Genomic DNA, 9,737 nt, shown 5'->3' with positions numbered 1-9,737 from the left:
TTTGGGTGCTAGGTAATTATCCTCCTCTCTGACAGTGCTCAGGCTGGCATTTAAATCCAGTACTGCACACAGACTTTGTGGTTTTGATCCATCTGCTCCATGAAGAACTGTGAAACTCAGAAATACCTACTTCTAGCCAGACACCCAGTTCTCCAACAGGATTTGTCAGTTGATAAGCCTTTTGTGATATAATAACCAGACACTTGGGCCGTCAAAAAAAGTCAAACATTTAATTAGGAATCTTTTTTTTTCTTTTTTGGTGCATGCTTATATGTTAGAGAAACTAGGAAGCATGCAGAGATTCAAAGTTCAGGCTGCGTGGGTAAATTATTGGATCTTTCTGAACCTCATTTTCTTCCTCTGCAAAATGGTTGTAATAATAGTAGCTGCTTCATAAGATCGTTGTGAGGATAAAATTACAATAGATAATGCACATTGGACATTCAGCATAAAACCCTGTACCTAGTAAGCTCTCGCTAAGTAGAAGCAATTATAACTGTCAAGGACATGAGCTTTGAAGTCAGAAGGACATAGATTTGACTCCTAGGTCAAATGTTGCATGACCTTGAATAAGTTATGGAAACTCTCTGAGCTCTACTTGCCTCGCAAGCTCCAAGATGATTATGAAAATTTCAGGGGTGTTTACATAATACCTTTTACTTTTTATTTGTATCATGATTCATTTCAGACCAAATCGGAGTTTACCCACTCACAACAAAAATGAGCCCAATGACTTTCTTTTTAAAGCAGGTCATACAACCAGGGGGAAGGAAAAGCGAGGATAAGAAAAAGAAAAAAATGAGGAAAAACAAGCGATACGATTAGGATCTTAGACGATCACATCACCAGAGTCTGTGTAATTGCTAGCGATGGGTCATAAATTTGGCTTTGAGTGTCTTAGCATCGCAGGCAATAAAGAAAAGAAATATGTTAGTGAAATGATTTGGAGTGCCAGTGAAAACGCAGAGGAGTTCTGAAGAAGAAACCCAGCTGTTCCCAGATCTCAGACTGAAGAGCCTGTACCGCAGCACATGGTGAATACACAATAGATGTCTAAATGTCAGTGTCCTCATCTTCAAGCACAGAGGAAAGAGTCTAGATGCAAATGCAACATGAAGAGGTGACTTCTGAGCTGAGTAAGAGTGGACTGGGGGGGCGGAGAAGGGAGGAGTCCATCCAGGGGGAGAGTGTGACAGTGTCTGGACCATCCCCACCCACCGGCAGCATGGCATCTCTAAAGCCAGGGACTGATGTAGTTCGCATGGGGTGGAGATGAAGCTCCCCTCCGTCTGAAAGGCACAGGGACTTGTAGAGAGAAGCCTGGAAGGAGAGGTGGCTTGGGGACTTGGTGTCCACACATCTGCTTTGGTTTAGAGTCTCCTTCCTCCTGCACATCTGGTGTTTAATGACGGTCCTCAGAGGGAAGTGAGTTGTCTTTTTCTGGGTGTGTTTTCTTTTGTTCTGTTTTCCTAAGGACTCAACCTTATGGCTCTTGAAGGCAGACCATGGTCAGGAGGGTTACAGGGAATGTTACTTTTTTCTCCAGGTCTTCTCAGCCATTACAGCCAGAGGAGTTTTGGACATAACTGATCAAGGAAGTGTGTTTAGGATGTAAAGAGCCATACGTAGCATTGTTAGGGCACTGTGTTCTCATTCCTTTCTCTTCTCACACCACTGGACTCTCTGAACTTTCTACTGCTTCCTTCTTCAGTTTTCCAACACATATTCTCATCCTCTCTCCCTCTCCCTCTCTCTCCCTCTCTCTCTCTCTCTCTCTCTCTCTCTCTCTCTCTCTCTCTCTCTCCTCCACTCCTTGGGACTTGGTCCTAAATAAATCTATATGCAAAGACAGCGCATTGCTGCTTTGAGATGTTTATGCCCCGGAGGTTGAAAATTAGCTAATTAGTGATTACAATTAAGTTTGGATTCCTGAACACATGCTTGGTATTATTGCTTTCCTCTCAGTATAAATTGAGTCGTCACTCATTTTCAGGACTTAAGTACCTTTCGGGCTGTTTGACCACAGTAGCCCCGCGTAGTAGCTTATTATCGCTGCAATCATCTATTTTCTAAGAATTCTGCCCAGGACCAATTCTTGGTGTGGTTCTGATTGGTATCGTTGCACCCTCTGTTTGATGTTTGTGATGGAGTCCACATTTCAGCCAGCTCTGTCCAGGCCTGGTGGGAGAGGCACAGGATGGGAGAATCAACACGTCAGGGTTCCAGGTGTGATTGTCATAGACAAGTTTGGTGGCTTTGGATAAGTCACTTCTGTTTTCTAGTGCTCGATTTTTCCATCTGTTAAAAAAAAATAGAAATTGTGTCTTAAAAATAATTTTGTATGTGTGGATTTTTCTAGGGAAAGGGTCCATGGCTGTCGTTATTTTCTCAAAAGGGTCTGTAACCAACAAAGGTTAAGAATCCCTGGACTTGTTGATTTATAAATTCTTATGCTCCACCTTAGAGCAATTCTTTGGCTCTGTACTTCAAGGAACGTCATACATCTAACCATTCAGCACGTTCTTGCTGACTGCCTATTGTGTTGAATCTGGTCTTTTGATGTGGTCCAAGGATGTACAAGTAAATCAGTCAGTTTCCAAGGAGACCCCTCTCCCATGGAAAAGACAGATCCACAAACAAAGGATTATGATAAGACGTCCAAAGTATAATGATGGAGATATACTCAGGACATTTGAGGAACATGGAACGCCTGGAATTGTTGGCAACTTTGGCTCCTTGCCTCCCAACGGCACATGAGCGGAGAGTGGGGGCTGTTCAGGACTCCCTTTCAGGTTTGCACAGTGGAGGACATGTTCCCATCCAGTCTTTCTGAAGGCCAAAGGCCCCCACCGATCCTGTCCCTCCCCACACAGGGTCTCTCTCCTTGTGCTGCCAGCAGGCGTGGTGATCTTAAGTGGACATGGGCCCCTCCTTCCTAGATGAAACCATACTGTGTGTTCCTCAGACCGCCTCCTTCTGGACAGGAAGCCTCATCCCCTGCGGGAGCCCCAGAATCCCACCAGCCCCTCTTTTCTTGCTCTTACTGGGCTCTCTTGGGCCCCTTTTGTGCCCAGCACTCCAAGACTGTGACTCTTAGAGACGTTGATGAATGTGTTATCACACAGGCATCTTATTCTTGCTCAGGTGTAGACCCTAGCAGTTCCCAGTGACCTCACGGTTCTGCAAGAAACACGGTTCAATGGGAAAACTATTTTTAAATAAAAAAGCAGGAATATTTATATCAGCACATGGGGGGGGGGCGCAGAGGGGCAGATGCTGCAGGAGGCCTGGGTTCCAGTCCCAGTTCCCTTACTTACCAGCTGGATCTAAGCCTTCCCACCCCATTGGTACCCCTCTTCTCAGCAACCATCACCTCTGCCCTCAACCAGCCCACTTAGCTTTCACATATGCCCCACTATAATTCATTCTCCATATGGCAGCCCGAGGGAGCTTTTAAAAATGGAAATCAGAACATGCCACTTCTCTACTAAAACTATCCATATATTTTCATTGAACTTATACTAAAATCCAAACTCCTCACCAAGTCCTGTAACACATTCCATGATCTGGCATCTGCCTACCTCTCTAGCTCTATCCTGGACTCCTCTCCTCTTCAATAAGCTTGCTGACCTTCTGCCTGTCTCTGCATTGCAGTAATGTCAGTTCTGCCTCAGGGCCTTTGCACTTGCTGTTTTTGTTGACTGAACTGCCCTTTGCCCATCTTGGCATGGCTTCTTCCTCTTATGATTCAGATGTCAGCTTAAAAGTCATTAAAAAAAAATTTTTTTTTGTGAGAGTTCTTCCCTGAGGTTCTCATCTAAAGTTTCCCCACCGTACCCTCATCACAGCTTTTTAACTCTGTTTTCTTTTACTCTCCTATGGTGTTTATTGTAATCTGAAATTATCTTGTTTGTTTATTGTCTGTCTCTCCTGCCCCACTAACGAGCCTTGTCTGTCCCATTCATTGTTGTACTCCCTGCATCTAGAATAGGGCGTGATCTGTAATAGATAATCAAATATTTGTTGAGTGACTGAATGAATAATGATGGTACAGCCATGTGATATACTTGAGCCCCCCCAAACCCCAGCTAGACGTCTGATGATCCTTAGAAAACTCTCTGCAGCAGACATCACTATTAGAGCCTCAACTTTACAGTTGAGGAAATGGAAAGTCAGATGAGTTAAATAATTTGCCTAAAACCATAACTGTGGCCTGGAAGTGTATCCCCCTTGAGAGACCAATAAAGATTTGAGGGAGGGAGGCAGGGGAGAGAAGTTCTCTCCATTCTTTCGAATTTTAAATGCTGCCAGAAAGTTACCCATCCACTGGAGAATGAAACAATATGGTACCTACTGGGTGCAGCCCAAAGCAAATCCTATGGCCGGGACTCAGCCCAGTGGGTGACAGGCTTTATTCCCACATGTCAGCTTTCTGTGTCTGATTCGTTCTGAGCACACCCCCTGCATTCATCACTCATTTATTTATACATTGGTTCATCACATCTGTACTGTTAACAGCCAGGCACGATCACAGATACAAGGCAGCTCCAGGCAAGAACCCCTGATGTATGCTAACAGCCCGTCGCGTCTCCCCAGAGGTGCATGGACCCTAATCGGGTCTGTTGGTCAAATGCTAATTCTTTTGACTACATAAGATGATGCATATCAAGTGCTTATTAGCCAGGGTTCTGGCACGGAGAAGGCACTCCAGGAATGGTACTGATGATGGTGATGGTGGTGATGATGATGATGATGTTAGAACCTAGCCCTTCTTTCTCAGCGAGGTTGCCTAGAAGGAGAGAAAGATACTCTAAGTGCCCTTGGCGTTCCTCCCCCTTCCAGAGTCATCCTATTAAAACAGCCAGCACACATGACTACCATTGCCTTTTCCTAGGTCCACAGCCTGTACAGGCAACTGAAAGTAATAAGCATAATTTAAATGCTGTGTCTTTCCTAATTAAAATCTATCCAGAAGGGGATGCCAGAGTTATTTTAGTCCATGTGGCAGAGGAAGTTCCATTATATTAATTCAGGCTTCTAAACAGAGTCCAGGGGGGATGTGTGTGTGTGTGTGTGTGTGTGTGTGTACAAATATGCATGCATATGCATATAATATAAGTTTGGGGGGGTGCACCCAAGTATGCATAGTTGGCCCTGAACAGGTTGTAGAGTATGACTTTTCAAAGGGAGCTGTTGATAGAGCCACTGGAAATTGCTTCCTGAGGCGCCCCAGGCTGGTGAATAATCCTGGGGTCTGCCTGGGCCCTTTCAGGTGGTTCCGAAGGAACCCACTGGAATGGCTTTTCCACGAGGGTTTGCCGACCCGGCCCTCTCTGCGGAGGCTCCACATGCTTGGCGGCTGTCCTTGGAAACACTGGTTGCCAGAGCAGCTGCGTCAGCCTGGCTTCCCCAGGAAAGACGGGAAAGCAAGCAGGGAGCCCTCTATTCACCCAGGGGCCTCTTTCCAGAGGACCACTCCCCAAGCAAACCACACAGGAAACCAGGTCCAGATAGAGAAAAGACAGTGGAAAAACAAAGAGGAAAAGAAGGGAAGGCAGGAAAACTAAGAAGCACAAGTGGGTTTAAAAGGTTGAAGAGACATTCTCTCTGAGGGTAGGTTTGCTTTTCAAGGGCAGGAGTTGGTTTCTGTGTGGGCGGACAGTTGGCTGAACTATGAAGACAGTTTAGGGCACGCTTTTCATTCCAGAGGATCACCTGGCCCTGAGCCCTCACTATCACTGCTAATGTTTTTGAAACACATCTCACTGTATTTTCTCTTCCTGATCAATCTGTTTCTTTCCCAGCAGCCCGTCAGCCACTGGACAGGAGAAGAGAAAGCCATGGGGTAGTGAGAAGGAAGATACGATCTTAGGGGAACTCGATTCCCACCCAGAAGGAAAGGGGAGGAAAAACACTTACAGGTCAGAGAAGGGGGCTCAGAAGAGAGAAGACGGGGCAAGTGGTGTGAGATGTGGGTGTTTCTGCTCCCCAAATCCAGGTCAATCCCAGGGTTGTTGGGGATGGGAGACAAGGAAAGATGTTTAACAAGGGTTTAGAAACACCCAGCTAGGGAACTAGGGTAACTTTCCCCTGGGAAATGCAAATTTTTTTGTTTAAGATTATATTGGGGAATCAGGGAAGGAGAACAGACAAGTTGCTGTCCTTTTGTTTTTTAGTCTAGTTGTGGAGAATGTCGCCTCACTGGCCCATGTTGGCACTATCATTGCGCTCTTCCCAGGTGAGGCAGATTGGTCACCAGCCACTGGATGGCCACTCATGGCGGCTTATGGCAGCTCACGCTGGCTGCCAGACACCCACGGTAGCTCACAGCAGCCCACTGCAGCTTCACTGCAGCCTACACCGTCGCCGGCGACTCACAGCAGTCCAGCTCCAGGTCAAGCTGTTGTTCACCATCTTAGCTGTAGAGGGCGCAGCATCACTGGACCTCATGTGGGATCCGAACCGGGGCCCTGCTGCTCAGAGCTGGCACTCTCAAGCCAACGCTTAACCAATGCGCCACTTGGTCGACCCAGAAATGCAAATGTTTTAGACAGCCGTTGGTCTGCTCAGTACATATCCAGCAAGACTCCAGGGCAGGGGGAGCAAGGACTAAGGAAGGTGTTCAGGTGAAGGGGCTGGAGGTCCGTCTGGCAGAGACTTGCAGACTCCAGCCTGATGAGTGCACACACCTGAGAGTTTCTGGGCTCCCCGGGGTAGTGCAGAGGCTGAAAGAAATGAAGGATCAAAATAGATCCAGGTGGGGGATAAGGTGGCTGCAGGGCATGGGGACTCACCTCTGGAGGCCGAGTTGGGGACCACACACAAACTCCAGAGGACGAAGTAGGATTCCCTTTCCAGGCAGACACCCAGGAACCAGACCAAGACATCAGCTCGTGGAGCCAACACAACCCCCACTACCATAGGGCTTGTGAGTTCCTCCTCTCCACATACAATCTGGAGAAAGAGAAGAAGGTGGAGACATATCTTGAGCAAAACTTCCCCGGACATTTGGATTTGGAATTGATTGAATTCTTAACCCCCAAAAATTAAGTTGAATGAAAGAGCCTGTTTTAAATTGGAAAAGAAGAAATTCCTTTTAATTGGCCAATTAAGTTTTCTAGGGACTCAAAGATGAAATCAATTATGGATACTTGTAAAAGCTACATTTTTTCCCACAAGTGAATTTCAGTGTAAAATATTTGACCTCTGTATTATAATGACCTTACACATCTGCAAGCAGATTTAGAGCATACAAGTCATTTTTCTACACATTATCTTTTTTGAACACCACATCAAAGTAAAGTAGATGTTCTTGTTCCAACTTTACAGATGCAGAAAACACACACTTAGTGATGGTAGGAGGACTGGTCCAAGTTCAACAACTTATTGTAGAAGAGGGCCTCTTCCAAGTCCATTTTCATACAAGCTGCTGAGTTTCAGTCTAACATAGTGGTTCTCAGCTGGGCCATTTCTGGAAACAATTTTAACTGTCACAACTGGGATTGGGGTGGGGGTGCTGCTGGCATCTGGTGGGTAGAGGCCAGGAATGATGCATAGGACAGCCCTCACAGCAAAGAATTATCCAGCCTGATATGTCGTAGTACCGAGGTGGATAAACCTTTTGGTATATTACCAGGAATTCCTGGGGAGGAAATTTCTTTCCCACTTGAAAAAATAGACAAGGACCCAGAACCAAGATGATTACAATTTAATAAGGAAGACAACTGGTCAACCTTAACTTGCCAGAGACATAGCCTCATAAAAGCCTTATTTCAAAAATGCTATGGGGGATGAGTGAGTCAAAGGTCCTGAGGAGAGGAAATTGTACCCACCCTGGGCAAGGAGGCACCCAGGGGTGTACTCAGAGCCGATAATTTTTAACCTCCTTTCCTCTGAACAACACAACTATTTTCATTAACAATTATAAATTAAAACAAATAATAACAGCCGGAAAGCCATGAAGTTTTTCTTCTATCGAACATCATATACAAAATCCGATTAGTAACAAAAATCAAAGAGTGAAAAAGGGAAAAAAGTAATAGAGTAATACTTTGTAATTACATTAATGTATTTTTTTTAAAAAGAAAAAAAATGCATACTCGCATGTTGGTCGGAATAATGAACGATATTACAGATTCTATGTTTGTGCCTTAACTTCTGTAAATCTGTCAATGATCTTGTCCAGAATGGTGTCCTTTGCATATTCATGTTCAGGAGACAATGTAACCAGATTTGTCAAGCTATCTTCTCTCATAGTTGATGGAAGAATTTTTTTTCTTAATTTTAATTTTGTAATTTTTCACACGAAGCAACAGGTTTACAAATAGGAATTTTAATATCTACCCAAGGGCAAGTTTGGCAGAGATGCATGAGACATTCCATTTCTCAATAAATTCCAGAAGTTGCAATACTGCCCATGTCTGTTTCTCTTCAGGATCTATTGTAACAGCTTTCCAAAGTCTTCACTTGAAAATGCCTATTAAAATACTTTCAGCAGAAAATCCATCATATTTCTATTGCATTGGCAAAAACTATATAAATTTATCTTCTGCAAAAACAGAGAAAATGGCTGAATAACGGCGAACACTGATATTGCCATTTTGGAAATCCCTTCAGAGTGTGTCCCCTTATTGCCTAAACCCAGGGCTCCTCCATCCTGCTGCCAGGTCCTTGGTATGTGTCTATCCATGGATGCTTCCTGGAGGAGGTGTCATTGTTTAGGGGAAGGACCTATGTGGGAAGGCAGGTTGCAGTGCATCAGCATTCTAAGATTAGGTCCTTTCTTTGTTTTTTAATCTTTGCAAAAGGAACATGAAAATACAAAAACACATTAGAGAATAAGGATCACGTTGTTAAGATTAGTTTCGGTTGCCATCTGTAACGTGCCTCAAAGATGTTGACATCTTTGCGGAGGGGTTACGTTGTAGACATGTGTGTCTAAACCACATTGTAGGAAGTTAGCCATCGCAGAGAGGGACAGATGGAGAGCTTGTGTTGGGAGTGGGGTGAGGTCAGGGGGAGGGAGTGACTGCTTCCAGCCAGTGGACTGGAGAAGAGTTCACGGGAAAAGGAACATTTCAATTTGTCTTGAAGAATGGGTAGGATTTGGGTCCTTAAAGACTATGCTCAGGCCTAGAAGACAGCAGACTGAGAGGGTGAGGCTCTTCTGGCCTCCATTTCTCCATTTGCAAAACAAGAATCAGAGCATCTTTGCACTCTGGGTCCACAGGGAAAATAGCAAAAGAGGAGATACGGTGCTCTATGAAACAGCCTGGCCTGGCAAGGAAGGGGGTGCTGGAATCGTATTTAGCTGTGTGAAACATTCAGCGAATCCTTTTTCTTCTCCAGACCACAGTGTTCTCATCTGAAAAATCAAAGCATTTGCCAGCTGAAATATCTTCAAGGGGTCCTCTGATGCAGACGTTACCGTGTGATCCTAAAAGTGTCTTGGGGTGGGTTTCTGAGAATGGGAATTGGGCTTCCTGCTTACACAGACACTTTGGTGAATGGGGATCAAGTCAACTGTGGTGTTTACAAGGTCAGAGTCATGGGGCCAGGAGATCAGGGCTTTTCCCATCCCATGCACCTGCCTGTGGCCTTGAATGTCCGTCCTCACTTCCCCGACAGTCACTCCCACCTCACATCCCCACTGCACCCCCACCACCACAAACAAGAAGGGAAAGAAGGAAGGGAGAAAGGGAGGGAGGGAAGGAGGGAAGGAGAGAGGGAGGGAGGGA

The 9,737-nt window shown here is 45.2% G+C and overlaps 1 long non-coding RNA gene across 1 annotated transcript; it reads right to left on the bottom strand.

Moving 5' to 3' along the window:
- Positions 1-216: 216 nt before the first annotated feature.
- Positions 217-9,651, bottom strand: LOC109392351 (uncharacterized). Its single transcript, XR_002126043.1, has 2 exons — positions 6,795-9,651; positions 217-2,298 (listed from the first exon to the last, which is right to left on the bottom strand). It is a non-coding gene; the product is annotated as an uncharacterized LOC109392351 (long non-coding RNA).
- Between the last annotated feature and the right edge of the window lie 86 nt (positions 9,652-9,737).

The sequence above is a fragment of the Hipposideros armiger genome, unplaced genomic scaffold (genome assembly GCF_001890085.2).
Source record: "Hipposideros armiger isolate ML-2016 unplaced genomic scaffold, ASM189008v1 scaffold_327, whole genome shotgun sequence".
NCBI classification, from domain to species: Eukaryota; Metazoa; Chordata; class Mammalia; order Chiroptera; family Hipposideridae; genus Hipposideros; species Hipposideros armiger.
The sequence above is the reverse complement of the archived record's forward strand: the minus strand, read 5'-3'. Positions and strand labels throughout refer to the sequence as shown.